This window comes from Drosophila miranda (assembly GCF_003369915.1).
Source record: "Drosophila miranda strain MSH22 chromosome Y unlocalized genomic scaffold, D.miranda_PacBio2.1 Contig_Y1_pilon, whole genome shotgun sequence".
NCBI lineage: Eukaryota > Metazoa > Arthropoda > Insecta > Diptera > Drosophilidae > Drosophila > Drosophila miranda.
Genome location: NW_022881603.1, coordinates 16,555,845 through 16,582,456, shown reverse-complemented (window position 1 = coordinate 16,582,456; position 26,612 = coordinate 16,555,845). Strand labels below are relative to the sequence as shown.

Here is a 26,612-nt window from a genome sequence, read left to right as displayed (position 1 = left end):
TGTGTGTGGATGGTGGGGGGAGAAGGGGTTATGGACATAAGCTAACCTAGAGTTTGGCAATCCCAAGTGAGTTAAGGTTATGAAAATGCCCATAACTATTGCTATTGTCATTAAACAGGAGCTAAGTTCCTTCTAAAGGAAAACTGTGGACGCTCCTTTGAGCATCCCTAGTCGGTTTTTACTCGGCTCTCGAGGACAGACAGCTACAAAACATAAAAAAGCGGGTGAGGCTCCTTTGGAGGGTTAATAAAGGCGTAAGTTAAACGGAACACAAAAAAATCGATTAAAGTGGAAAGTTTTACAAAAACAAAGTTCGGGTAAGGCGAATATCATTAATAACCGTAATTCGAGACAGACACGCTCACAAAACTGACATTGAAAGCGGTTTTTGTTTCATTCAGACAAAACCAGACCAAACCAAACGAAACGAAATGAAAAACTTGTGGGAATACCAGAAAGGAAAACTTTGAACTCAGCCTCAACTCAAATATCAAGATGCAAGGGAAAAAGTGAAACAGAAACAGAGACAGAGAGAGAGAGAGACAGAGCAAGGAAATTGTTGCTAAAAAATGGGAAGCTTAAAAATACATATTTATTTATGCATGTATCGAATGCTTATTAGGGACATAAAGGTTCATTCATTCGCTGTAAGTAGTTTATGGGGCTATCAGTGGACTAACCCATCCTCACACACACACAGAACACACACAAGTACACACACAGGCTCTACCCACCAGTTGCAGCTGTTGGATGATGAGACGAGGCGGAGGATGGTGCCCCTCCAGCCCCATCCTTGGCGGCTGTGGAGGGGTCCGATGTTTGATTTTGATTAACGACGAACGCCGAGTTCTCCTCCTTGGTGATGCTCATATAATAGCACGTGTCATCCTTTTTCATAATGTGCCTGGGCCCAGGATTCAGGAGTATTGTGTCCTCATAGAACTCAGGCAGCTCGGCCGGCCGCACCCCCACCAAGGCCACGCCATATCTAAGAAGGAGGGTGGGGGAGAATACGGATTTTTTTTTTTGGCAGTTTAACATAAATTTCATATTTGAATGGTAGGACTGGACGCCGGACCCCAAAACTTACTTGCGATGCGAGTGGAAGCTGGCGTAGGTGAAGCTCTTGCCCTCATACTCCCCGAAGAATCGACTGTCGCCGAGGATAATGTGATAGATCTCGTTTCCTGAACACTTGCCGTACAGCCGGTGCCACTCCTCCGGAGACTGCTGCCCCTCCCTGCCAAAGAAGAAGCACAAGAGATGAAATGAGATGGTGTTGTCTTTGAGGTGGAACACGGCTCATGTTAAATGCATGAGTCAGGGCTCATTTGGCTGGTTTGCCCAACCTCCAATTAGCATGTGCCACCTGCCCCAGCGAGTGTCGGGTGTTTGGTGCGGCCTGACATCTGATTAACTTGGCTTTGCAAGCCTCTACCGCAGCACGCGAAAACTAAAAGCCGCGTTTAATTGACGGTTACCACATGTGCCCCCATGCCTCCAAAGGCTCTCCCTCTGTCTGCGTTGCCTCCTGAAAGGGAACGCTCTGCACGACACAAATGGCATTTAATTAAAATTCTCAATTTTAATTGAATTTCGATGTCATACAGAATACACTCTCAGAATACAGAATACACCCACCTCTTTTAGCGGCACTACTTAAATGGGATTGCATTTAAATGTAGAAGATGCCCCGAATATCATTCAAATGTACAGCACCGTACTACCAAAGACTATACAATACCAAGATGTTGCATGAGGAACAAATGCTTTTTCAATTTTCGTTTGACGCTTCACGGTACGGGCGCGCGGGGCTAGTACTTCAATTCTCTTTTACGCTACTTTGGCCTCCGAAATGCTACTCGGCCTCGTCAATGCCTCGGTCAGCGTCGAGTCGGTGTGAAAGCATGTCAGTGTCTGCGTGCCGAAACCGTAGGGCAGCGTGGTCGCTGATGTCTTTGGCGCGGCACAGTGGGGACTCAGCCGAAATAGTCAAAAATTGTATGAGTGCTGTAGATAAATTTAATGTACGCATCTAATAGAGAATTTTCCAATCGAATTTTCAAGATAGTTTTAGTTTAGGAGATACATATGTATGTAGGAAACGAAGGAAAGAGAGAGACACGAAGCGGTCGTGTTTTCGTCGTGTCGTCGGGATAGACCAGTAATCGGCTCTGAGAGAGCCGATAGCAAGGGAGAGAGATCAGTCAGTTGTCAGTTCAGCCACGCATCAGACGTACACGCATATAATTAGTCACAAACATACTTGTAAAACTTGGAGCTGTTATAATTTTAAGTCCAACATACTTATTAAATAAATGTTACTCGTTGCCATCAAGCAACTTAAACTACTACAAATTGGGGGCTCGTCCGGGATAAGCCCAATTCACCAACATTTGCAAGTGAGATTTGTGCGTGTATTTGGAAATTTTGGCGAACACGAGGCTAGAGCTACAAGGAGACAAGCGGCACAGAGACGACAATCTGAGCGCGTTCGTTCCAAAGAGAGCAGAAGCGACAAAACGACGGCAGACGGCAGCAAACACAGCAAGAATCAAAACCTTCGTTGTTGTTGTTGTGCATTGCGTCTGAGAGGCTAGAGCTACAAGGAGACAAGCGGCACAGAGACGACAATCTGAGCGCGTTCGTTCCAAAGAGAGCAGAAGCGACAAAACTACGGCAGACGGCAGCAAACACAGCAAGAATCAAAACCTTCGTTGTTGTTGTTGTGCATTGCGTCTGAGAGGCTAGAGCTACAAGGAGACAAGCGGCACAGAGACGACAATCTGAGCGCGTTCGTTCCAAAGAGAGCAGAAGCGACAAAACGACGGCAGCAAACAGCAAGAATCAAAGAACATTGATTGTTGTTGTGTTGCACTGCGTCGGACGGAGACTACAACTACAAGAAGAGACAAGCAGCAGGGAGACGACCATTTTGTAACAGCAGAAGCAGCGACGATTCGGGAAGCGACAACGAGTTAACGGCGAACAGCGAGAGCAAGGCAAGGCAACAAAGAGAGGACGGCAACAGCGACATCGACAGGCAAGCGAGATCTGGATGTGGTGGTGTGTGTGCGTCAAATTTGGAGTCTGAAAAGTTCTGCGCAGAAGCGAGAGTGAACAAGGGTAAACCCATAGTAAGGTGAGCGTTAACAGAGAAGCGATCGTTAACAGTGACGACTTTAAAGGCGTTTTCGGAGTCGATGTTAACTGGAAAATTGTTAACAGGCCAGCAGTAATAAGGTTGTTTAAGTTGATTTAATTACATTTTCTTAGATATAAGCTAATATCAATTATTTTGTATTTAAATCGTCACGATGCAAGTTGAAGAGATAATGACACTGAGAGTCGCAGATTTGCGAGAGAAGTTAAGAGAGCTTGCGTTGCAGACGACGGGACGAAAGCGCGATTTGCAAGATAGACTATTAATACATCACGGCTTTCCAGTTGAGGATGAAGAAGAGTCAGAGAATGAGTCCGTAGTAACAGCAGTGGATGATACCGTAGCAGTTCAACCAGGTACGCGACAGGCAGAGTATAAATCTTGGTTTACGCTAAAAGACGTGGAAGGTAGTGTGTCACAATTTTCTGGTTCTAATAACCCCGACATCAATCAATGGATAGAGGAATTAGAAGAATGCGCAGCTACTGTTCAATGGAGTCAATTACAATTATTCATTTATGCCAAGCAGTTGTTAGTTGGTGCAGCAAAATCTTTCGTTCGTAGTTTGCGTGATATTCGTAACTGGAATTCGTTGAAGGCAACTCTGTTGGATGAGTTTAGTGTTAAACTGTCGTCCGTAGAAGTACATAGAATGTTGCAAAAGCGCCAGCAGAAAAAAGGAGAGTCGTTGCATGAGTTTTTGTATGCGTTAATGGAGATAGCCAAGCCAATTAAACTAGATGATGAGAGTTTAATCGAATATTTTGTGGATGGTATACCAGACGCTAGGGCAAGTAAGGCAATGCTGTACCAAGCTAGAAACTTAAAGGAGCTTAAATTTCAGATCGATGTTTACCAGAAAGCTAGAGGTGGATCCAAGCCGATGAGTAAGAATTGGCCGCTGAGTAATAAAAGTGAGAGTTCGGTGAAAGGGTCGATGGCAGAGAATTTTAGGAAATGTTTTAAGTGTGGAGACAAATCGCATTTGAGGAAAGATTGTCCCAAAAATGATTTTTGTTGTTTCAAATGTGGCCAACCAGGACACCGTGCTGCAAGCTGTAATGTCAAGGTCGAAACCAGACAAGAAAAGAGATCGAATACGAACATTATTCGAGATAAGGAAGTCGTCTATAAGCCGTCAGGTATTTTCACTCCATCAGGTTTGGAATTAAAGGATATTAAGTACGCGAATTTGGTATTCCAAGGTTTGATTGATACTGGAGCAGATTTGTGTTTAATTCGCAGGAGGGTATTTTTGAAATTTGGAAATCTTGAACTGATCGGCCAGGAGAAATGTTTAACAGGTATTGGAGATAGTCAAGTTGTAACTTTTGGTAGCTTTTCGATACCAGTGAAAATCGATGAGATTGGAATGGAGGTAGAATTTCATGTCATTCCAGACGAGGATATTGGTTTTGAAGCCATTTTAGGAAGGACTATTCTGGATCATGTGGACATGCAAGTTTCTAAGACAGGAACAAGATTTGTTCGTAGAGTTTGTGGCGAGGATAAAGATAAGAAACTTGATCAGGTAGCATCGTCCTCATGCGTGGAATTGTTTAATGAATATAAAGGCATTTGCATGTCAAGTATTGACGAAGTTGAGAAGGAGTTTTCAATTGATGTTGGTCATCTCAGTGAAGTACATGCTAGAGAGGTTAGGGGTATGGTAGGAAAGTACCAACCTCAGAGAAATGTAGATGCGCCGATAAAAATGAAAATTGTATTAGTGGATGAGATACCAGTTTTCCAGCATCCGAGACGATTACCGTTGTGTGAACAGGAAATCGTGGACAAGCAAGTGGAAGAGTGGCTGGCTCAGAAGATTATAAAGCCAAGTACATCGGAGTATGCATCACCAGTAGTGTTGGTACCGAAAAAGAACGGTAGCAAGAGACTATGCTGTGATTACCGAAAGCTGAATGAGAAAATAGTTCGCGATAACTTTCCAATGTCACATATGGATACAGTGTTGGAGAAACTGCAGGGTGCAAAGTATTTCACCACGTTGGATTTAACGAATGGTTTTTTCCATGTGCCTGTAGAAGTCGAGTCTCAAAAATATACGTCTTTTGTGACTCAGAATGGTCAGTTCGAATTTTTATATGTACCATTTGGAATTTCAAATTCTCCAGCGGTGTTTACCAGATTTATAATGGCTGTGTTGAGAGATTTGGTAAAGAATAATGAAGCAGCAGTCTATATGGATGACGTTATTATTTGTAGTCAAGATATAGAAGAGGGTTTGTTAAAGTTGAGAAAAGTACTGAAGATAGCGGAAATGAATGGGCTACGTATAAATTGGAGAAAGTGTCAGCTGTTACGACAAAAGGTTAATTTTCTGGGGTATATAATAGAAAAGAATACGATAAGACCAAGTGATGAGAAGACGAGGGCAGTCGAAAAGTTCCCAGTGCCAGTTGATAAAAAAACAGTGCAGCGTTTCATAGGATTGACTTCTTATTTCCGAAAGTTTATTGAGGGTTATGCTGTTATTGCAAAACCATTGACAGATCTGCTGCGGAAGGATGTTAAATTTGAATTTAAGGAGATACATCAGGTTGCGTTTGAACAACTAAAGGTAGCATTGATTAGTAGACCTGTTTTAGAAATGTACAACCCGAAGTTGGAGACAGAAATCCATACTGATGCATCAAAATGGGGGTATGGAGCCGTGTTACTGCAAAAGAGTTTGGAAGACAGCCAATTCCATCCAGTTCAATATATGAGCCGTAGGACTGAGCCATGTGAAGAGAAATATCCTGCTTATGACCTTGAGGTTCTGGCAATTATCGAAGCTTTAGCTAAATGGCGTGTATACGTTTTGGGTATAAAGTTCAAAATTGTCACAGATTGTAATGCATTTACAATGACGATCAAAAAGAAAGACGTTCCTTTGACAGTAGCACGTTGGGCCATGTACCTACAAGATTTTAATTATGTTATAGAACATCGCTCAGGAACGAAGATGAGGCACGTTGACGCGTTGAGTCGTGTATCTTGTTTTATGGTGACCGAAAGTATAGCTCATCGTTTGAAAGAAGCTCAGCTAACCGACGATTGGGTTAAGGCTGTTAAAAGTATTGTGGAGGACAAGGAATATGAGGATTATTATATTCAGAATCAGATTTTGTTTAAGGATCCGGATAAGGAGCTCATCGTAGTACCAGCTCAGTTGGAAAATGAGATTATATCAATAGCACATAAGCAAGGACATTTTTCAGTTAAAAAGACACAAGATATCATTGAAAAGTCGTATTATATTCCGAAGTTAAAAGACAAAGTATGGCGCGTAATAAATAGTTGTGTCGAGTGTATCATTGTCAATGAAAAGACAGTTGGACCAATGGAAATGACTAAAAAACAGTACAATTATATACTGGTTGTCGTTGATGGATTTTCTAAGTTTGTTTGGTTATATTCTACACGTAGTACAGGTGTTGAAGAGGTCGTTAAGTGTTTGGAAATTCAGGGGACTAGTTTTGGTAATCCGAACAGAATAGTGACGGATAGGGGTGCAGCGTTTATGTCCAATTTGTTTCGTGAATATTGTGAGAGAGAGAAAATACAGCATTTAATGATTGCCACAGGCGTTCCACGTGGGAATGGTCAAGTCGAAAGGATGCACAAGATAGTGGTGCCTATGTTGTCGAAATTGTGTCAGGGTAATTCCGGTAGTTGGTATAAGCATCTAGGAAAAGTACAGCAAATGATCAACAGTGTTGAGCCGCGAAGTACCAAGGTAACACCTTTCAAGATATTGACTGGGCTAGACATGCGTATAGGAATGGATCCAAAAATAAAAGAAATATTGGAAGAATCACTTATCGAAGAGTTGAACAAGGACCGCGAAAAAATTAGAAAGGAAGTAGTTGAAAACATTGCACGGTTACAGCAAGAAAACAAGAAGAGTTTTGACTTAAAAAGGAAACTAGATAGACAGTATGAGGTTAATGAGCTAGTAGCTATCAAGCGTACTCAGTATGGTACTGGATTAAAGCTAAAAGGAAAGTATCTAGGGCCGTATAAGGTGGTTAGGGTAAAGAATCATAAAAGGTACGAAGTCGAGAAGATTGGGGATACTGAGGGTCCCTATAAGACCTCTACAGTTTCAGAATATATGAAACCTTGGCTAGACCTATCCGTCAGGACAGCCGAATGTAGGAAACGAAGGAAAGAGAGAGACACGAAGCGGTCGTGTTTTCGTCGTGTCGTCGGGATAGACCAGTAATCGGCTCTGAGAGAGCCGATAGCAAGGGAGAGAGATCAGTCAGTTGTCAGTTCAGCCACGCATCAGACGTACACGCATATAATTAGTCACAAACATACTTGTAAAACTTGGAGCTGTTATAATTTTAAGTCCAACATACTTATTAAATAAATGTTACTCGTTGCCATCAAGCAACTTAAACTACTACATGTATAAGCACTCAAAGTTTAACATTTTTTCAGTGTGCAAATGTTTATTGAACTCATATTCACTAACTAATTTAGCAAGCTGAGACGGTCAAAGGTCCCACTTTGCCGCTCCAAAGACATCGGCGATCCGCGACCACCGCTTCGACGGTGCTCGAGAGTCCAGAATTATTTCGTTGCTGGTGAAGGCATTGCCGAACAGACGAAACCGATGGGCAGCGGGGTCGCGGTAGAGACGAAGTACAGGCGAAAAGGGAATTGAAACCCCGCGCGCTCCCTCGTGCCTTTTGGGTCCTAATGTTAGGACCCGCCATAGAACAGCTTTTTGGTCGCTCATGCAACATCTTGGTATTGTACAGTTTTTGGTACTACTCTCTCCCCAGTCACCTGCGCAATGGTAAACAAATCTATACAAAGCCCGACTGAGCCGTAATTCCCTTATCCAGCGTGAACATCCAGCTAACCGCCGTCGGAGCCGAATTAGCCGCCCAACAACAAGAAATGAGAGGAACGAAAAAAGTCTGAATGGGCAGTCAAGCGGCCTGCTCGGCTCAGCTCAGCTCAGCCCAGCCAACCGATACCGACTATCTATGGTGCCCCGACGCATCCAGGCGAGCTGATGACGCACGTCAGATAGACGACTTTGCGTTAACTGGTTAACAGTTGACTTGGCCCAGGGGGTGAATGGGAAATGCCATACGTACTGTCCGCGCGAGGTGTGCAGCAGGAGGGTGACCAGGGTGCTGGCGCCCGGACAGGTGCAGTTATTGGCCAGCAGCGCATACTTGAACTCGTCCTCGCAGACCACATGCTCGGCGAACTTCACATGCAGCTTGTGCTCCGGCCTGGCGATTTTGAAATTGGATTTCCGCAGGATATACGAACGGTTGGATTTGGTTCCGATGGGTTTTGTTTGGCGTGTGCAAATAGTAGAAATTGAATTATTTCACGCACGACTGATATGAAGACTGGTACCCACCTAAAAATCTGCACATACTGCGGCACATTCGGCGCAAAGTCCTTCACCGCCCAGGAGCGTAGGATGGTGTGCTCGTCCGCGGCCGTTTTGTCCGCATAGTTCCTGGCCGCAAGGATGAAGCACGCCTCCGCCTCGTTCATGCGAGCCCGGGCCAGGTCGCCGTCCTTCAGACAAGAGCCCTGCCAGAAGAGAGAAAGAGAAGGGCACAGGTCATTTGAATTGCAGAGAGCTGGGGAATGGGATCGGGAGCAGGAACGAAGCCGCACCTGAATATAGATCACACGCTGCGCCCAAATCGGCACCTGTAATATCATCCGCATCGTCGTGTCCAGCTCCATGGGACTGAGCAGCACCACGTAGAAGTTCTGCAGCAGGGGATGGGCGTAGAACTCGTTGAGGAAGTCCATGATGGTGTCCGCGTGTAGGGTGGTCGAGCACACGACCACATGCTTCTCGCTCTGGGCCCGGTGCGAGCTGTAGCTGCCGCCCAGTTTCTGGCGCTCCATCCAGGTGAAGGCCAACTGTTCGAACTGCAACGTGAGAGAGTGTTATCAGATTTAATCGGGATAAGTCAATTGTCCCGCATGGGAAATTTAATTGCATAAACCCCTGTGCATTATGTCCTTTGCCACACTTTGTCTAAATCGCCTGCAACTTTTTCTGTGTGCTGTGTTTTTATGGGGCCGCTAAAGGTCATAAATTTCGCAGCATATTGACATGCACTTGAAACTTTTAGTGCTGCTTGCCGCCCGCTCTCCCTCAAAAGTGCCCCAAAAGTGTGTCATGCCCTGGAACAGGGCATAGGGAATGTCGGAAAAAGTAGCTTTGATTGATGCTCCATTTTGTTTGCCGCTCGCCCAAATGGCTCACTGGTCGGTCGATACGCCATCTATATGATGCACACCCTTTCCTGGACGGATACCATCAGCTACAGATCTCTCTTTAGAGTTGATGACATTTACTTTTCTCATTCCCATTTTATATTTTAGTCGTTCAAGTTTCCTTTCTCTTGTATCCACACGGTGTTTTTCCCAGTTCCAATTCGAATTTAACTTCCTTCTCCTAGTTTCTGTCTCCAGTTCCCCAGACGACCATTATCGATTCGGTCATAGTTGAAAACACCAAGGCACCGTTTATGGGAGTGTATAAAATGCACATTCCGCTGTCGTATCGCGATCTGGTTTCCCTCACGGAATCCCCAGATTCTTTGATTCCGCCTCAAACAAGGGTGTGTGCGCTTCGGCGTTTGGAGCTCTGTCCCATTCTGGCGTTTATTGTTCTATGGAATCTACACTTCTACTCTTGTCCATGCCTGTTTTTGCTGATAAAACAATTGTTTGCAAATTGTTCAACATGGCAGTCAGTCCGTCAGTTGCTCCGTCCGGTAGGGGCGGGAGTCCATAGACAGACAGACGGAAAACTGGTAAACAATTTCCACTGACAGCATCCATACTTATTAATATCGATTGATGACCAGAGTCTTCCCGCCTACACACACAAATACAGACACGAGCATAAAAACAAACGAGGGGGAACGTTGTGAGTTGCTGCGGACACCGCAACTCTACGGTTATACCCGATACTAAGTCAGTATGGCTCTCCTCCGGCAGACGCCGCTAATATTAAACGACACGACAAAGAGTGCGTGCGAGAGAGACAGAAAATCAGTCTGAGCGTGACGTCGGGCGCTGCGTAGCCACTGCAAATTGATTTGTTCCTATTGGCTATAAAAATGATCTGATCTGATCCAGATTCAGCAATCTGATAGATATCGTCATTATCTATGATTCTGCGTTTTTAGTTTTCTCGAATGTGCAATATTGTGGATGCAATACACGTTTTATAGTAAGATCTAACAGGAGTGCGGATACCGAATTTGGTTACTCTAGCTTTAATAGTCTCTGAGATTTTTGAATATCCCCAGATTTTCGTCCTTTGCGGGGGCGGAAGGGGGTGTGGCGAAATTTTGAAACAAGCTCGTCTCGGTCCGATATATTAGGAGTGTGGATACCAAATTTGGTTGCTCTAGCTTTTGTAGTCTCTGAGATCTAGGCGCTAATGTTTTACTCTAAGCAAAGCCGCCTATGCTACGTGTGTGTTAGAGAGAGACAGGGCGAGAAAAAATGAAATTGTTTTCTTGATGCTGGCTATAATAATAATCCGATCCAATTCAGATTCCGCAGTCTTAAAGATATGGTCATTCTCTACAATTCTACGTTTTTGGTTTTCTCATATCTTTAAAATTGTGGATGTCACAGATTTTCGTTCTTTGTGGGGGCGGAAGTGGGCGGGGCGAAGTTTTGAAATATTTTTGTAGCAGTGACATATCACAGAAGTCTGGATCCAAAACATCGTTGCTCTAGCTCTTATAGTCTTTGAGCACTAGGCGCTGAAGGGGACGGACAGATAGACAGACGGACGGACGGACAGACAGACAGGGCTCAATCGACTCGGCTATTGATGCTGATCAAGAATATATATACTTTATGGGGTCGGAAACGATTCCTTCTGGACGTTACACACATCCACTTTTACCACAAATCTAATATACCCCAATACTCATTTTGAGTATCGGGTATAATGATGGATGAGGATACGGTTCGTTCTGGCTTATGGAACATAAATATTTGATGTGCAGTTTGCTCGACCATGAGATATTAGCTTCTCAATGGAACTACTCGGCAATGGATCCCGCCTCATTCATTCGAATCCCATCGCATACCAAATTATCCCATCCCATATCTACCGATTCCATCCAATGGCATCCCCCCACATTCTGTAGACTCACCTGCGTGGGCAGCACAATGAGGGCGACACAAATCATGCTGACCATGTACAGCTGGGAGGGCCAAATGTCCGGAACAAAGTCGCCGTAGCCCACTGTGGAGAAGGTCACAACCACATAGTACGTGCTCTGGAACAGGTTCAAGTGCCGATGGCCAGCCCGCTGGAAGTGCTGGATGCCGCAAACGCTGAAAAACAGTGGTTGTACGGTATGCCACAGAGGTACATGTGCCACATTCCTGTCCTCACCTGGTAAACACCAAACAGAGCAGCGTGGCCGACAGGATGGTCAGCTGCTGGGACAGAGCCGACTGAGACTTCTGCATGGCCCGATGAAGGTCATTCTGGGAGGGGAATATAGGGTTTTTTTGGTTATGCGTAAGTGGGAAATGCGGAAACTGTATGGTTTTCTACTCACAAACATGTTCTCCAGCGAGCGCTTGGCCAGCCAGCAGTTGAGGAAGATGGGAATGAAGAGATTCCGTAGTGGAGGATGAACGATCTGCAAAGGGGTTAATTCACTATGGATTGACCTTCACCTTCTCTCTGATGGATGGACCTACCGTTAGTGCAAAGGGTATTGTCGTTACTAATTCTAGTATAAAGTGAAATGAGAGTATCTGCTGCCAAATGTTGCCCTGCAAAGACAAGTGTGAGAACGCTTAGAGGGGAGCCCAGTGGGCGGGACTACTCACCTTATAGCCTAGATATGTGAGAACCAGGGATTGCGTTAGCGACACCATGGCTAGGAGCAGCTGCAGGACCCAGAGCACCGTGGGCCGGTTCACCCAGAGTATGGCATCCCAGTTGATGATCGGACTCTCTTGGAACTCCTCCTCCGTGAGTTTGGCCGAAATGATGAACTCTGTCTTATTGCCCACCTCGCAGCCATAGCTGTGGGGGAATGTGCGCGAAGGGGGGGGGGGGAATGGGAAGGCCATCAATCAGCAATGTACTCAAGGCCTACGGCCTATTCAATGCTCCGTACTCACCAAGTTATAAATGTTGGATTCTTATCCAATATCACACGTATTATGTACAGAACACACGACAGTAACTTAAGGAATAAATCGGCAATTCGTATGCGTAAGCCTTTTCGTGGAGAGGGCGTGCAAGATTTTGGGTCAATTCAATGAATACAATGTGAATACGAATACGAAGACGAATGTCGGCCAAAGAGGGTGGTTCCTCCACCACCTTCCCCAATCGCAGTGCCTCCTCCTGTTTACCTGCTCAATTATTTCCTTTCCAAATCAATATTTACCCAAGATTATCGAATTCGACTTTGTAATGTCATTCTTGTGGCTGTCTGTCTGTCTGTCTGCCTGTCTGTTTGTCTGCCTGTCTGTCTGTGTTCGTGGGTGAGTGTATCTATGAGTGGATGTCAGTGGGTGGTCAGGAGACGTTTCCGTTTTGGCCCATTTCCCATTCCCGAATCACTAATCAAATTCAACTACACGCTCCACCTTGTTTATTTTTTTTGATCAACCCAAATATTTTAGTTAATTCAAAGATAATATGTGTGTACATGGAGTCGCCCCCAGAGATGTGTTGTGTGTCCGGAGAGGGCACTTACTTGAACGCTGATTCTTAATGAAATAGAGTTGCAGTCTTTCTTTAAATGTGTTTTCATTCACGTAGTACTCCACACGAACTCTGCAAAGACGCAAAAGAGGAAAATGTTAACGATGAGATCTAAATTAAATTCGATCAAAGCCTTTGTAAGACTTTATAAGAACTATTGCTTGGAGTTGCCTACAGGCACATACACTGCTCCTGCACTTGAAGATGGATGCGCTTTCTTATCACATTAAGCGACGCAGCCGGCTGCACTACAGCCCCCTTCTGCGCCACAAAGGGACTTAGTGGAATAAGGCAGCAGTGGACGGTGGCACGTGGCAGACGTGCACCCACGTGACTGTCTTATTCGTGTTCATGCCTCTCAGGGGCCAAGGGCGTCTGTAAGTGGCTGCTCTTGCTCTGCTCCCAGTGGGGGATAATATCTGGTCTTCAATAAACGTCAGTTCTTATCAAAGGCTTTCCCATCGATGCGTGTGTGCATGAGATCAGAGGAGCCTGCCGGCTCTTCTTCTCAATAAACGCTGTAGCTTTTAGGGTCGACTTCCACTCTCCTTCCATACTTGCTCCTCTTCATGACTGTTGCAGCACATCCGCTGTCAGAGCGAGTATCTAGAACTTGGGATAACATGGCGTATGAGCAACAAGACGCCATGCAATCGTTTATTCGACAAAAGCCCAGAAGGATAGAAGGGAAGGGAAGGTAAGGGAATGGAGGAGATGGCCATAAGTCAAGTGCAGAAAATTTCCATGAACTTCGTAAGTTTTGCATCAAATATCTCCAGCTGGCGGAGAGGCCACAAATGGTCTCCGGGGGTGGAAGAGACAGCCAAAGGAAGCATTTGCGAAACAGCCAAGCGGCTATCTTACACTAGACACTTGACTGCACCAGACATTGTGTAAGGAGTGGCGAGGCGGCTGAGTACGAGGCTTAAGTAATTAAAGGAGCATCTTAAGGCGCAGACCCCATCTGCCGGCACAAAGGCAGAGACAAGAGAACAACTTAATTAACTGCTTGGCACCTTTTGGGGCTGTGCCAGCCTTTGTTCTGTCCTGGCACATTTCGGGGATGTATTCCGGGAACTCAGGACTGCGGCTCATCTTATTGCGAGCAGTGAATTTCAAGGTTAACGCACGCAGAGACAGCCCCGGGAAAGAGTCTGTCCAGGAGGCAGAGAAAATAGTTCAAGCTGCTCCCGTCAGCAATGGCACCTTGGGGGCCATTCAAAAGCTGAGGACGATGACTGCACCGAGAGCGTGGTGAAATTAACGAGCGCCACCCACACCACCCTCCCTCAAGTGACCAATCAGTTATCAGTCGCTCCTAGAGCGACTGCATACAATCAACTCTGACCTCCTAGAAAATCGCGCAGTGGAATGAACATTTGGCTGACTCTTTTGCGGTTTGTTTCGGCGGGTTCATTCCTCCTTTCTGGCCATTGAACGCGGCACAATCTTTTGCCACATGGCCACAAGTTCGGGCCAAGCCCCGCCAGAGGGAATGCGCGCAAATCACTTGTCACTTTGAGTAGTTTTCCCACCGATTTGAGGATTTAGCACAGAACCCAGAACCCAGAGCAGAGAGATCTGCTGCTGCAATCAAAAATAAATAAATATTCATATGGAAATATGAATGAATGCAAATATTTGCATCAAAAAATAATTCTGGTGCGCATGCAACAGAAACAGCAGCGGCAACAGCGGGTGGCAAAAACCTGATGGGAATTCCCTTTTGAAATGGGAAATGGCAACCAAATCAATTTTTGAATGTCACAAAAACCCAAGGCGCTAAAACATACGAGTATGTAGTCCCGACTAGAATCGAAGGATTTATTGTTGGGTTTAATAATTAAAGTTCATGTTTTAATATTAGAATGATATTGATGATATATACATATGGTATAGGTGCCTTTTCCGAGTCCTAAGCAAACTACGAGAAGGCGATAGCTATCCCAAATTTCTGTTAGTGTTTTTTTGCCTTTAAATTTGAGCTGTTGTTGGCCTGAGGCTGAGCCAAGCTAAAGACAAATTGAAAGTTAATGTGTTTTTGTTGTGCCATCATTCAATTATAGATATTGAGTTTAAAGCTGAAGTCTTTTAGCTATTACCAAAATGGGTAGCACAGCCCGGAGGGGTTCGGTTCTGCTAAGATTGTTTTACCTTTATTGATTTTTGATTTTGCCGCTTTTTGGGTGGAAATTTGATTTAACTTCGCTGGGGTCGGGGGCTCGAGTTTCTGTGTTCGTGCGAGATTTGATTACATTCCCGCCTCGATAAAATTTGGCTTGAAACGAAAGGAAACCGTTAAAGCCAAGCGAATCAAAGACCACAAAGGAGACCTGGCTGGACCTGGAGACCCTGGCCCAGGCCCAGGCCCAGGTCCTGGCCCACCAATGCCTTCAAAAGTTTTTTTGTTGTTCGGCTTGCGTTCTACACAATGGCATACGCAGGGGAATTCAGACGCTTTTTGTCCACTCTATGCGTGGGGGAGGCGGCAACAAATTGCATTTCTGGGCAGGGCCGGAAAAGGGCCGAAAGAGTTCCAAGAAAACGTTTTCCCACCCGGCCCACGACTTTTTCTTCCTTTTTGTTCCGTGCAGGTTTATTGCTGCCTTAATGGATCTTATCTATTGTATGTATATATAGAACGTATCTCTGCTGGAGTATCCATTAAGTCTACCGTCCGACGGAAAGGCTGCATTGATTGCCTCTCGTAAAGAGTAAAGAGCCCTCTGGAGGACTCCCCAAGGAGGACGTAAGCTGCACTGAGCTTAAACTTGAGTGCAGGGAGAATGCGTTTTGCAGAGGATGAGGGGATTTCCGGCACTAATTTCCTATTCCTATTTCAATTTGCATTGCAGTCGTCCTGTTTCAGGTTTATTAATTATTTATTATGTCAGTTAGCATCGCAGTGCCTCTCCACGCAAGGGTACGCTTTTAGTTGATTCGATTATGATTCAACACCTTGGCGGGCCATCGAGATGCCTCGCTCCGCCTTTGACCTTCTAATGGCAGTCAGGTTGTGCAGCGCGCTCAAATCGAATTTCGAATTGAGTTAGGCCCCCGCTGCGAGTACTTGATTTCCTGCTTCTCAGCTTCTCTTCTTACCTGGGTATTCGATCGTAGGAGTCCCATGACGACAGACAGTTGTAGGACGAGTTGCGACTATTGGCCGCCATGTTGCATAATAGATGTTCCATTGGCTCAAAGGCGGCAAAGCACGTAGCACTTTAGGTAATTTCACACTCTGAGCGTCGCGTCGGATTGCATTACAGTTTGTGATCTCTATTCTCGATATGTGTGCGACCTGGTCTGGCCTGCTCTGAAAACTATTTCTGGGCGTCGAAATAGGGCTGTTTTTTTGGGTGGGCTGCGGTTCGCTCAGAAGCTTTAAGAGTTTGCCGCACTGTGGGCTGTGCTCCAACTTTGATCAGAATTCATTGTCCAGGCTCGGCAATTAATTTTGTTTTGTTTGAGCACGCAATTGAGGACAGAGCACAACACATTCGCACACCCGATGGCAGACACTCGCACACTTATTTATAGCTTGTTTAACATGATTTTTTTTGTTGGCCGAGTGGGTGCTGTTGTGCTGTGGTCATTCCTCTGTATGTTCCTTGGTCATTAATAAATTTATTGCCCAAACGACCATAGCCTTGAAAAGAAAGAGCACGGCACACCGGCACACCCGCACACCGGAAACCGGTAGCTGAGCCAGCCGTTAAAGCCCTCTTTTTACACCATTTATTGCCTGACATCGAATTAAAGCTTTCCCCTTTTGTCTGCCATACACTTTTCAATTCTTTGCATTAATTAAAATTCATGAATCGGCTATTTACCATCGCCTTCCTTCCCCTTTTGCTTGTTGCTGTAATTGTAAGCCGAATTCTGCCGTTCAAACTCTTGAACTATTGCTGTTTAATGGCATATTAAATTCATATTAAACAGAGATTTCTTAAGCCTCTGGCTTTAAGTGGATCCATTTTTCATCGAGTGGCTCTTAAGGGCTTTACGGCTTTCGACTCTCGCTGACAGACAGACAGACAGAAAGCCAAATCATTAGACGTGACCTGAGTAGACTTCTTAAGTGACACATTGATGAATGACAGCCACCAGGACATGAATTGTCACAGTCAAAGGACAGTCCGCGGTTGTCCTTCCATGTTTTTGAGGAATTCGACACCAAACTTGATACCTCAGTCTTGTCTTGTCTTGTCCTGTCTTGTGTTGTCCTCCTCCTAGGAGTGTCTTCAATTTACATTTTCGATCTGGCCCCGAAGACAGCTGCGGCTGCACTTTATGGCTTTTGGTACGCTTGTCTCGCTTCTTGCCCTTAATCCCGGGACTTCCAATTAGAAAACGTCGAGAGCTGTTCCCCCTTTGCCTGGCTCCTGTCTCCAGTCCATGAACTTTGAACTTTCTTTGCCACAATGACATCGCCAGCGACTCCTGCCCCATGGGTGCTGATTGATTCAGGTCTTCTGCCTTTTGTGCTCTTTAATGCAGTTTTCCGTGCCCCTTCTTTACTGGCACGTATCCGTTCATTCATTCTGTCCCCCAAATGCAATTTGCATAGCAACGACTGGGCTCTGAATTATTTAGGCATTCGAAGTGATTAATCGAAGTGCTTTCTTTGGAAATCCCGTGCGTGTACCCGACTGTGTCTGTTTGCTCCACATCAAGTATACGCCCTGTTTTGGCTTGATAAGTAGTTGCGCGTAGTCGTAATGCAAGTGTGATGTGGCACCCCAATCGTGTGCGTGGCAATTACAATAATTGGCTGGCCCCATGGCTCACACTTATTATGGGCTTACAGTCGAGCCGCTGCCAGTCGGGGTCTCGGGGGGGTAAGTAACCCAAATTTTGACTTGTAGAACCGCCCCTTCCGAGCATCATCCATCACTGCTCGAGGAAGTGTTGCTAGCGTTCTTTTCTACGAGTTATTTTCAGTCTCATCTGAAGGTTAATTTAAAACAAGCCCCCACGCGGGGCTCCGCTCCACTCCGCCCACTCCGCTCCTCGTTCGCTCTGTCTGCTGCTCAGCTGTCTGTCTCACAGCTCATTAGGTTTATCGATTGGCACAAGCGGAACGACACTCAGTGCGGTTCAGCCCGGTATTCTGTGCCCCACTTGCCAGGACAACAGACAGACAGATGCCGAGACCAGAGACAGAGAAATAGTTCCTCTGGATGTCAGAATCGTGTGTCGCCTAAATGTATGCAAACATTTGCATTAACACTCAAGCGCAGGAGCAGAGCTGGCAAAATCCGAATCCGAATTGGAACTCACTGTTGGCTGGTGGCCAACGAATCAATTTTGAGTGCATTAAATTTAAATGTTTTCTCATGCCACTGCTTTTGTTTCACCGTCCAGACACCGCCCGTTGTCGACGACGACCCCGGACGAAGGAAGTCGAAAGACGTCACAGTTCGTGAACTCTTTTAGAGACCCTGCCCTTCGTTTCGTTTCGGTTCGGTTTTATGATTTCTGCACAGAGTTTATGACCTGGCTTTATGTACAGCATAATAAATTTGATGACTGAATCGTTTAAATTGAGTGAAGGTCGCGTTTTAATGGGCTGGCGTCTTGATTGCACACAAATCCCGCAAAAAATATGCTGATATCCCTCTCGCCTCTAATCCCAGACCAGAAATGGCTTTGATGTCTTTCGAGCAGCTGCTCGCTGCTCACATTACAAAGGATTGGTATTGGATAGGATATGCGGGAGCGGCAGATGAACCTGCTCCACCAGTTCATATGTACTTTCAGAATGATAATGAGCACTGTACAGATCGCCTTCGAGGTATCAGCTGGTCGTATCGATTTCCTCGAGAATTCCCAAACTTGTTGATTAGTATTTATTTCTGGTGCCACTGGTGCTCCTGCGTTGCGTGTCCTTTCCTGTTTCCAGTGAAAGTTGGCACGCGTCCAACCCGGGAGAGCGGCAAAGGGACACGCACAGAAGGAGAAGGGAGCGCGGTAGAGGGAAGGAAGTGCCGGAGACAACGGCACGCCATGGCTGTCGGCCAAACGCGCAACAGTTTTAAAAGTAGGCGTCACCCCCGCAAGGGTACGACATGTCAAAACAGGGCAAAAACAGCAGAGAAACGAGAAGGAAGTGGAGTGAATGTGGAAGTGGAAGTGAAAGTGAAAGAGGAGCAGACAGTGGCTCCGAGGCAAACTGTTGCTGTCACATGCCCCTTTCGCTTAGCATACCTAATCGTGCGGAAGCAATCGATTGCCGTTAAATAGGAGGCAATTTGTCCGCAATGACGTCATTACATTCAACAAGCAAACGGGCACAGACACAGGCACAGCCACAGGCACAGGGCATTCCTTGGCCACAGTCATGGCCACAGAGGCAAAGGGTAATGTCATCACCCGGTATGCGAACATAAATCACTTCTGCGCTCTAAACTTGGCCAAAAACCGCACGAGACCTTTCTCAGCCAGTTCCAGTTAATACACCAGAGAAGAACATTAGAGAACAGCACAGAACAGAGCGGGCCAATGGCAGAGCAGATGCAGAGCCGCCTTGAGTAGCCAAAAGCGTAGCAAATTTATCACTTGGCCAGCTTAATGGCTTTTGGCCCAAACAAAAGCGCATTACAAAGCGTTAAGCGTGCTAGTCTTTTTACACTTCACTCGATTCCCTGATCCCTCTGAGGTCCGACCGCACGTGTGAGTGTCCGCTCGAGTGTTTGTGTGGCTGTTTGGGTACGTTTGCATGCGATGGCCGTGCAAAACAAACAACGGAAAGGTGAACAAAAGTGAAATGGCCGCCAAAGGTGAAGTTATTCTGTCCCCCATTCAGAGGGGCTTAAGTGAGAGTTGATGAACCGCAACGCAAATGAAGTCATAAGCGAATGAATGGGCTAGTGAGTGGGCAAAGGTCATCAAATGTTTCCCGTAGCATTACAGGTGGCCATTATTCCCAACTCCTAGTGGAAGTTTTTTTTACTAAAATAATATTTGTTACATGCAATTAACAATTGAACATTTGGCACATACCACATGCCCTTTGCTATTATTTTAATTAAATTCGACGTACTACAATTCCTTGAAAATTAGAAAATATAAACATAATTTATTGCGTTTCGAACTTTTCATGGAAAAAGCAGAGCGCATCAAAATGCAATTTGCATTCAATTTGAATGCTAATGTTATTTAAAACTTGTTCGTGCTGTTTTAGATATGTTTTCCTAGATTTAATTATTCAGTGCTAGTAGTGGATGTTGAGGGCAGCCAGGCGAAGGCTTTGATGTGTACACATCGGTGCAGAGCAATTTTGCAGGATGTTTGATAGTCTCGTGAGTCGCGTGAGATCAAGTATCATATTAAAAAAAGTGGCGCTATTTAAACCACAAGCAAAGAGAGACGTCACAATAAATTAAATTAATATTTTTTGATCGAATCGTGACATACAGAACCGTGCCACATGATCTACATAATTAGAGGTCGCTTTTCGCCCGCATGCATTTTCGAAGATTTGCATAATTTTTGAGGATTTTCGAGCCGATTTTCAATAAGAACTCTGTTCCTTCATTCGTGCTTCCTCCACGTGTTTCACCTCTCACGTAAATTGACTTTGCTTATCATTTGGGCCGCTCCTTCGCCTCTTGCCTTCTCCCTCCCACTGAACACTGAACACTGATGTGGCAGTGTTTGCTCTCCCCCTCTCCCCACCACTCCTACGTTGCTTTTGGCCAAATGTATGCAAATAGAAATGTCGCACATATTTCATAATTTTCATATTCTTCGCCCGAAAAGCAATTTGCATTTGGGTTTTTATACCCGATACTCAAAATGAGTATTGGGGTATATTAGATTTTTGGTAAAAGTGGATGTGTGTAACGTCCAGAAGGAATCGTTTCCGACCCCATAAAGTATATATTCTTGATCAGCATCAATAGCCGAATCGATTGAGCCCTGTCTGTCTGTCCGTCCGTCCGTCTGTCCGTCTGTCCGTCCCCTTCAGCGCCTAGTGCTCAAAGACTATAAGAGCTAGAGCAACGTTGTTTTGGATCCAGACTTCTGTGATATGTCACTGCTACAAAAATATTTCAAAACTTCGCCCCGCCCACTTCCGCCCCCACTAAGGACGAAAATCTGTGGCATCCACATTTTTAAAGATACGATAAAACCAAAATCGTAGAATCGTAGAGGATGACTATATGTTCTAGAGTGTAAAATCTCAACCAGATCGTATATCAAGAATCAAGAAAACAATTTCATTCTTTCTCGCTCTGTCTCTCTCTAACACACAGGTTTCATGGTCGGTTTTGACAATTGCAAGATATGAGTTCAAGGATCTCAGAGCCTATAAGAGCCAGAGCAACCAAATTTGGTATCCACACTCCTGTGATATCGGACCTTGACCGTTTCGTGTCCAAATTTCGCCACACCCCCTTCCGCCCCCGCAAAGGACGAAAATCTGGGGCATCCACAAATCTCAGCGACTATTAAGGCTAGAGTAACCAAATTTGGTATCCGCACTTCTGTTAGATCTCACTATAAAACGTATATCTCAGAATTTCGCCCAACCCCCTTCCGCCCCCACAAAGAACGAAAATCTGTTGCATCCACAATATTGCAGATTCGAGAAAACTAAAAGCGCAGAATCATAGATAACGACCATATCTATCAGATTGCTGAATCTGGATCAGATCGGATCATTTTTGTAGCCAAAAGCAAGAAATCAATTTGCAGTGGCTACGCAGCGCCCGACGTCACGCTCAGACTGATTTTCTGTCTCTCTCGCACGCACTCTTTGTCGTGTCGTTTAATATTCGCGGCGTTTGTCGGAGGAGAGCCATACTGACTAAGTATCGGGTATAACTGTAGAGTTGCGGTGTCCGCAGCAACTCACAACGTTCCCCCTCGTTTGTTTTTGTTGTTGTTCTTCTTCTTACAGTTATTTCGGTAAAAATTGCTTGACATTTCTGTTTATCATGGACGGAAATTTGTAGAGTAGATTGTGTGAGTGCGCACACACACACCTCCTATACACACGAGTAGGAGCATGTATGTGTGTGCGTACATATGCATTTGAAATTGGAATTATGTGCCAAATTAGCTTGTTTGACATTTCAATGTGCAAATATTTGGAAAAGTTCGAGCGAGAGGCGAGACTTGAAGTCGCGTGAAAGCGCAGTACCGTACCGCATTTCATGCCCGACTGTAGTCGGTTCGGCAAGCAGGATGTGCGGCTTTAAGGGTCTGCGGCGGCTGTACTTGGGTGCCACAAAGGCGGAGAGCTTGTCGCTTTCATTCATCTGTCGCTGTCAGTTAATTTCCGTTCAAGTAGCCATTAAAAGAATCATGACGCCGCTTAGGCAACGCGCTGGATCTTGAGCACACTTGAAGAGCCATACAAGCACGCAAATGCTTGGCTGTATGTGTGAGAAACGCCATTTTATGGGACGCCATTAACAGCTTGTCGCAGCAGCCATTTAATAATAATAAAATGGTAAAAATCCAAGAGAAATAACTCAATTACTTGGCCAGACGTAAAGAAAGAATGAATGAACGGCGAACAGGCGGACAAGCTGACGGAGGACTTGTCAACGCTGCGCAGCTCTCTCCTGCCCCACTCGACCCGCTGCTAATTAGAGACTTGGCTATTCGCTTCTCTGGCTTCCATCCGCCCTCCCCCCGTTTGATTATTAATATTGAATCCAATTAATCCTCCCCATTTGACTCCACTAAGTCTCGCTCGTAACATGTGGCGCGTGTCAAGCCACCATAAATGGTTTTGACTTCTGGAAAGTTTGTCAACAACTTTGGATCTCGCATCCACATCCACATCCATGTCCCTGGCTGCTGGCTGTTGTCGAGGGAAGGAGAAGCCTAGGAAGGAAGAATGTAAGTTCCCGGCAAGTGACTGAACTTCTGTGTGGAGCCCTCATTGATCCCCATAACAAAAATACCAACTAAGCTCCACTCTTCAAATGATGTCTCTTTAATGCTATCTGTGCTTCCATACTTTTTTTGTTTTAATGTTATTTAAATACTTTTATTAATTGATTTGAAAATGGATTTAACTGTGATGATTTTTGTGCTTTTACATTATTATCATGTTCATTCACTTGTACACTTTTTTAAGCACAAATATTATTTCGAGCAATTGCTTGTATACATAGTCTCTCAACGAATTGTCCTTCGCTTTTCCGAGCCACAACACCTGCTTTTTGAAACTTGTTTTCGAGCGTTACGGTTTGAGAATAGCTCGTTTTTATACACGCGGATACGCTTTCGCACGTGTCGGCACTGGTATTGGGACTGAAGCCGAGTGGCACGAGAACGAGGCACCAAGGAAGCGGCGCAGGCTCCCTGGAAATCCACCACAGCGAGGTGAGTCCTGGAGGCGCCAACAGCTGACGCGCCCGGATGCCGGCCACTGTTATTTGTCTGTATTTGTTTACGTTTTTCGACCGAAAGAGAGAGCCCGAAAGCTGCGAAGCACAGCCTCAGCCACAGCCACAGGACACTGTTAAGCGAAAGCTCTTCCCAGCCGAAGCTTTTCCGAGCTTAACCGAAATTCAAAACGCCTCTGTTAACCGGGAAAACTGCATAAATTGATTCTCAGCATGTGAACAAAATTCAATTAAAACTTTCTATTGACAAATTAGCATTCGGAATGGGCTCAACAGAATGCTGTTGAAAGGCTCTTTGGAGCGGGTCCAATTAGTGAGTACCAGTGCGGTTGGTGGGAGTGGAACGCTGGGGCGCGGGATGGGTACCGTTTCAAGGCCAAGTGAGAGACGAGACCCTTGTTGGTTGGCATATAAATCTAAACTCCAGACCCGCACAGAGCCCGTAAGCAATTTAACCTTTGGGCTTACCCCAGACCCGGCCTGCACTCTGGCACCCTGGCACCCAGCCACCGCACTCATGGCCATCAATCATTTGGGGGAAACCATTTCATTCGGTAGTCGAGTCAATCTTATGAACGCCACCTCAACCAATTACCCCACCAAAGAGGACGCAGAGGGCGCCCAGGCCACCTTTGTATGTTTGCCCCACAGATAAGACATACCACAAACAGCTCCGTCGTAAGTTATGCAGGGGGACGCACTCGAGCTAGAGCTCAACCCAACTGGAACCGGAGCAGGAGCTGGAGATGGAGCTGGAGCTGATGCTGAACTCATGAAATATTTATTTATGCGGATGTGGCCCGAACCGGATCCGGGGCCTAAGACTGATTGAAATGCCGTAGCCAGCGATGCCATTAGGAGCCGCAACGAGTTCATTTGTGCTTCAAATGAAGCCTGTCTTCTCATTTGTTAAACGTTTTGTGTGCCTGCCGTCGTCGTGCGAGTACCACATCGCCCTGGATTTTCTCAATAATCAATCATAATGAATGGGGCGAGCAGGTGGGGCAGGTGGAAGCCAGTCAAAGGGTATTCATAGTCCCACGCATGGAACAACAAATTGGCAGCCAGCCCGTATGTTCTCTCTGGTACACACCTCCGTCCAGGGGCCGCTACGGGAAATGGAAAGTTTTCCCTTTTCCCCGAACTTTCAAACTATACCCAACTCAAAGCCTGACACATGTATTTATTGCGGCTGCCCCTGTTTCTTAGCCAAGTCATAAATGCATTGAACGCAACATCAAACCCTCTCGACCCCAGAAAACTGTTGAAAGGGGTTGCGTTTTACAGTGCGTCCCAAAACTTTGGGCTGTCGATGGAAAATCCCAAACCGATTGCCCCATATATTACTCTAGTTAAAAGACCAAGTAAATTTAGACGCCGTGTTGTATTCTATGATTTATGTAGGCTAAAGAGCAGTACCCTTCAGAAAGTCATCTAATGAGAGGTATATAATGCGGGACTTGTTTATAGAACTTCCCTTTCTTTTGGCCCTTCGAGGATTATTGGAATTTTGATTTTTAAAGGAGTTGTAGTTACCTGAATGCAAAAAAACAATAATGCAATTGTTCGGAGCAGAACCCAGCCGATTAGCTGCTTGCCAAATAGCACCTAATTCTTGGCCCTCAGCCGCTTATTTTGTTTGTTACTTATGTCTATGTCACTCATTTGTTTGTTAAAACTTTGCGATTGCTTGCCCTGCTAAACGCTCTCTGCCAGCTCGCTCTTCGCTATCTCCGCTTTGCGTCTGCCTACCGACGTCGGCCGAGCGAAGCTGCGCTTAGCGATCGGAGCGGCAATGTAAAGGGCAGGCAAGCCACACTTGCAATTTGGATGTCACGCATTAAAGAACATATCGTAATTTTATTTCTGCGCCGAGTTTTATTTAATTCGAAATAATTAGTCGGCCGATTGGGGATAAAAAACATTATCTCCACATAAAATTTGGTGACCCCGACGTGATCTCTGAGTTGCAGTGTCAATTAATAATCATTCGCTATCGACATTCGTTAGCCCTAGCAAATTTTCGGCGGTTAAGCACAATTCGGTGCTAAAACACACTTACATAAACCTACATACACGCATTGCTGGCTATTAATTTCTCTGGCGCGACAATTCGGTCAGTGCAGTGCGGTAGGCAGTGCAGCGAACTCACTAGTACACACAAGCGGAGTACAAAGGGGAATCGGACAGCTCGCACAGCTAAAGGCATTAGCTGTAATCCCTTTGCTTTCGGTTCCCACGTTTATACGTATACAGGTGTGTCTTTTTCGGTCGTGCTGAGTGACTCTTTTAAAACCTCAACATGGCAGCACCTGAGCCTGCCAATGTCGCGAACGCAGCAATGCCGAGTGATGTAGATTTCTACAAGCACAAGGCCGAGTCCATCGCGCGCCAACTAAAGGCCATGGATCGCTTTCTCACCAAGGAAGAGCTTGCCGAGTTAGATGAGGCAGAACTTCAAGCTCGCTTAGAGCATCTCGAGCGAATGAATGCGGATTTCGATGCCGCTCAAACGAGCCTTGAAAGGCTGGATTTCCTGCAATTAGCCCATGATGCCCGGCTGGACTTTTCGAATGTTTATGTCAAGGCTAGGTCCAGGCTGTCGCGGGAGTTGATGGCTGCTCGCACGGTAAATGTTGCCAATTCAACGGCTCGGCATACTCTCGAGGGGAATTCGTCGTTGCTCGCCTATAATAGTATAGGCCGTTCTCGAATGCCCGAGTTGCAGCTTCCGCGATTCGGTGGGAGCTACATGGATTGGCCAGAATTCCACTCGATGTTCTCGACAATGGTGCACAAAGACCATCGTATACCAATCATCGAAAAATTCCAATATCTTCGTGGATGTCTAGATGGTGCTGCGCTGGATACGATTCGTTCCTTGGAACTTTCTGAGGAGAATTACGACAAGGCGTTGAATTTACTAATGTTGCGATTCGATAATAGACAGTTACATTTTCAGGCACACGTCAAGGCTATTTTCGGGCTGCAAGGGGTGGAGAAGGGCTCGGCTATCGGCTTGCGCGCGCTCAGCGATAAAATCAATTCGCACTTGCGTGCACTTCAGACCTTGGCGACCCCGCAGGAGATTTCCGATGGGCTGCTGATCTTCATCATAGGCACGAAATTGGACCACAAGACCAAGGAGAAATGGGAAGAGAATTTGCCGACGTCAGGATTGCCTCGGTGGTCAAGCATGGCCTCATTCTTGGAAGCAAGATGTCGGATGCTGGAAAATTTGGGATCGGCTATGGTAACAATTCCTAGCCAGCAGGTGGGAGAAAGTAAACCTAGCACCCTAATCACCTCCATTAAC

At 45.6% G+C, this 26,612-nt stretch overlaps 1 pseudogene; it reads right to left on the bottom strand.

Annotated features, from left to right (window-relative positions):
* LOC117189432 overlaps nt 1-26,612 on the bottom strand; it is a 69,757-nt pseudogene that overhangs the window by 20,197 nt on the left and 22,948 nt on the right.